The sequence below is a fragment of the Molossus molossus genome, unplaced genomic scaffold (genome assembly GCF_014108415.1).
Source record: "Molossus molossus isolate mMolMol1 unplaced genomic scaffold, mMolMol1.p scaffold_m16_p_14, whole genome shotgun sequence".
NCBI lineage: Eukaryota > Metazoa > Chordata > Mammalia > Chiroptera > Molossidae > Molossus > Molossus molossus.
Window position 1 is genome coordinate 86,012,108 of NW_023425349.1, and position 4,008 is coordinate 86,016,115.

Consider the following 4,008-nt stretch of genomic DNA (forward strand, 5'->3'; position numbering starts at 1 on the left):
CAAATGCAAGGGGGGTGGGAAACAGTCCATAGAAATGACACTGAATAGGTACAGACATTGAATTTAGAAAACAATGACTTCAAAACAGCTATTTTCATATGTTCAAAGAATTAAAGGAACAGTAAAAATGGCAGAATAGGTCACTCCAAGGGCCTGTCCCTCTGGGAAAACACTGAAATACCAAGAAAAAAACTGTCAGAATCAACTTTAACAGAACCCTGAAAAACATCCAGAAGTTTACAGTAACGAAACCAAACCAAACAAAATGCTGAATTAAGAAAAAGCCAATTGAAATATGGGAGAAAAGCTTTGGAGCATGTTCATCCACCCTTGCGCCACCCCTTCCCTGGCTTGATGGAAGTTGTGAAGACCATGGTTCCAGTGAGGGACCCTGCCTGATCTTAGACTGTGGAGGGAGCAGAGTACACCTTATTCTCAGAGTTGTGTTTGTCTATTCCAGTGAATTTCAACTACGGCAGGCACACTCGTGTGCCACAAGAATTTTTAAAACATGCAGTACCTGACTATTTAGTCAGGAGCACTGACCTCTTTTCTCATAGACTATCAAATACAAAAATGACACCAGCCCTGGCCAGTTTGGCTCAGCGGTTGGAGTGTCAGCCTGCGGTCCAGAGAGACCTAGGTTTGGTTCCCGCTAGGGGCACGTACCTCGCTTATGGTTTGTCCCTGGCCCTGGTTGGTCGTGTGGGTGGAAGCCACTCGATGTTTCCCTTTCATGTTGATGTTTCTCCTTTCTCTCTCTTCCTCTCTCTCCCTCCCTCTCTATCTGAACAAAAAATGGAAAAATGTCCTCTGGTGAAAATAAAAAAAAATGTTTTATTTGGAAAGGGGGCAGTTCTAAATGTTATTTCTTGTTAATGTCAAAATGCAGCACAGTATTTTGCAGATGCAGCAGAAAACAGGATGAGCTGACAAGTAGGACTGGATAAATGTAGCCAACTGCTAAGAAGACATCAACATGTAATTAACCAATTAGTGTATATAAGCAATGACTAAGCCTCCCTTTGGGGATGCAGGGCTTTGGATAGTATCCTGTGTCTCCTTTACTTGCTGCATGTACATAGAACTACCATACCTTGCAACAACCTTGTCTCTCTTTTTGAATACAGTACCCCAAGTGGCAAACCCCCTAAATGTGGTAACAAAACTGTTTTTCCAAAATGGTTCTATCATTGCATGTGAAAATTTTGTTCATTAAAAATGCAAGACAGCCCTGGTCAGTTTGGCTCAGCGGTTAAGTGTCGACTTGCAGACCAAAGAGTCTTAGGTTCAGTTCCGTAGGTTGCCGTTCATCCCCGGCACTGTTTGGAGTTGTGCTGAAGGCAGCCGGTCAGTGTGTCTCTCTGGCATCTATGTTTCTCTCTCTCTCTCTTTCCCTCCCTTCCTCCCTCCCATTCTATCTGAAGATAGACAAAAAGTATCCTCAGATGAGGATTTAAAAAAAAGCAAGACAGGATTACCTGATTCAGGAGGAATTTAGTACATACTGTGGCTATTTTCACCTTGTGAGCTTAGCCCTCGGGAGTCTCCTTTTTATCCTAGCTTGCTTACAGTTAAGGTATGCTGCTTCTGTTCTGAGCTTACGTGCTCTGAATAGGGGTTTATGTTGTGGATACTGTTAACTGAGCTAGAAAGCTTATGTTTCCTCATCTTTTCTAAAAAGCAACCCTTTGTCAAACAGCTAAACAAAGTAAACATTAAATAGTAAAACAAGTAAATAATCCAACATTATGAAGTCTTGAAAACAATAAACTCTTAGATTTATATGGCCAGCCCCTCGTGTCTGCTTCTTCAGGGCCCAGAGAGGTCTCAGTTCCAGTGGGGAGCCCAAGCCCAAGGCTCAGGTTAAGTTAACTCAATACTAGGACAATGGAATCCTCATGTGGGAAGCCAGACAGGTCCTTACATCAACCCAGCAAGGACTTTTAAATTCCACTCCAGCTAGAAGGGCCTATTCTAATCAGAGGACGAAGGCCAGGATGACAATAGACTGTGATGGACAATAATTGGGGATTAGTAAGAAAAGAACAAAAACATTTATTTCTCAAGAAACTAAAATTTTTTTCTTAAAATTTATATTAATATTTTTCATTTTAGTGCACCAAAGTGCAACTGAATTTTGTGTGTTAATTTTGTATCCTGCTAGTTTGCTGTATTTATTTATTAGTTCTAACAGTTGTTTTTTTTTCTCTTGGACTTCTTAGGATTTTCTACACGTAAGGGTATATTATTTTCAGAGATTGCATCTTTCTTTCCAATTTTTATGTTTTTTATTTCTTTCTTTATTTTTTAATCCTCACTTGAAAATATTTTTCTATTTATCTCAGCTTGAGTGGGAGGGAGGGAGAGAGAGAGAAACATTGATTTGAGACAGACACATCGATTGGTTGCCTCCCATATGACTTTGACCAGGGCCAGGGAGGAAATGCAACCAAAGTATGTGCCCTTGACCAGAATCAAACCCAAGACTCTGGTCCACAGGCCAATGCTCTCACCACTGAGCCAAAGCAGCCAGGGCAGCCTTTTATTTCTTTTTCTTGCCAAAGTTCTTTGATTTTGTCCATGTACTCTGGCTAACATTTCCAGCACTTGTTGAGTAGAAGTGGTGGAAGTGAGACTTTTGCTTCGTTCCCAACCTTAGAGGAAGAGCTTCATTTCTTGGGTGTTATGCGTGCTGAGAGCTTTCCACACATGGTTTTTATTATGTTGAAGTAGTTTGAAACCCAGCTATTTTTTTTTTTTTTTGGCTGTCCTAAATTGATTATCAGGTAAGAACTTTATAAACATTACTTATGTTAGCGGTAACGGTGGACTGGAGAGTACTGCCTTCTCCAAGCTGCAGGGTGAGAACCACCAATAGTGGTTGGGACTGGTGGCCCCTTCCAAGGCCATGGTTCTTGCGGCCTGCAGATGTCAGCCCTCATCTCCCTGTGCTTGTGGACTGGTTTGGTGATCCAGTGGGTGTCAGGATTCCTTCTGATAGCTTCACGGAATGGATCAATGAGGATAACCTCGAAGAATTTGCATGTGGAATCTTCACCAACCCAGTAAGAATTCAGGACTCTCCAAGCCCCACAGTGGCGTCCTACTTGCTCCTCAGCAACAGACTGAAAGACTTCGGGGCAAACCTGAGCTGGTTAACACCCTGATGGACAGGCTTGCCATAGGTCACACCTTTAGGAACAGGGTGTTTGCAACCACCACGCGCACACGGATCCGATAGATGACACAGCCTTGGCGGTGTATCCCAGCCTGCGTGCTTTATGGGGCGGGAGGGGAGGGGCCTGTGGAGCGCCTAGAGCTGGCTGTACTGCCAGCAGTGCACCGGGGGAAGGAAGCGCATGACATCGCACTGAGTCTTCCCCCAAAGCTCCTGGATGCACTTGTAAGCGCCCATCTTGGCTTACCTAATGGCTGCAGCCACACGGAAAAAAAGCAAAACCCAGCTATTTTTAACAGACCTTATTTTTTGTTGTTTCAAGGTTACAGCATTCTGTCTTGGAGGCAGTTTACAGATACACATGTTTATTAGAGATGTGGCAAACGTTCACATGTTTAAGGGCAAACTTAAGTTTCTTTCTTTTTTTTCTTTTTGTTATCCTCACCTGAGAACATTTTTCCATATTTTCTTCACATAGAATGGGAGGGAGAGAGAGAGAAATATCGATGTGAAAGGGACACATCGAGTGACTGCCACCCACACGACCAACCAGGGCCAGGGACAAACCGCAACCGAGGTACGCGCCCCCAGTGAGAATCGAATCAGCGTCTCTCTGGACCACAGGCCAATGCTCTAACCACCGAACCAAACCAGCCAGGGCTGCTTCTTCTTTTTTTCTTTTATCCTTTTATTGATTTTAGAGAGAGGGAGAGATAGAAACACCGACGAGAAAGAACATCAATTGGCCACCTCTTGCATGCCCCTCAATGGGGATCAGGTCCACAACCTGAGCATGTGTCCCGACCAGGAATCAAACCAGCGACCCC

At 43.6% G+C, this 4,008-nt stretch overlaps 1 pseudogene; it reads right to left on the reverse strand.

Annotated features, from left to right (window-relative positions):
* Positions 1 to 2,816: 2,816 nt before the first annotated feature.
* On the reverse strand, positions 2,817 to 3,418 carry LOC118629798 (annotated as a pseudogene).
* Between the last annotated feature and the right edge of the window lie 590 nt (positions 3,419 to 4,008).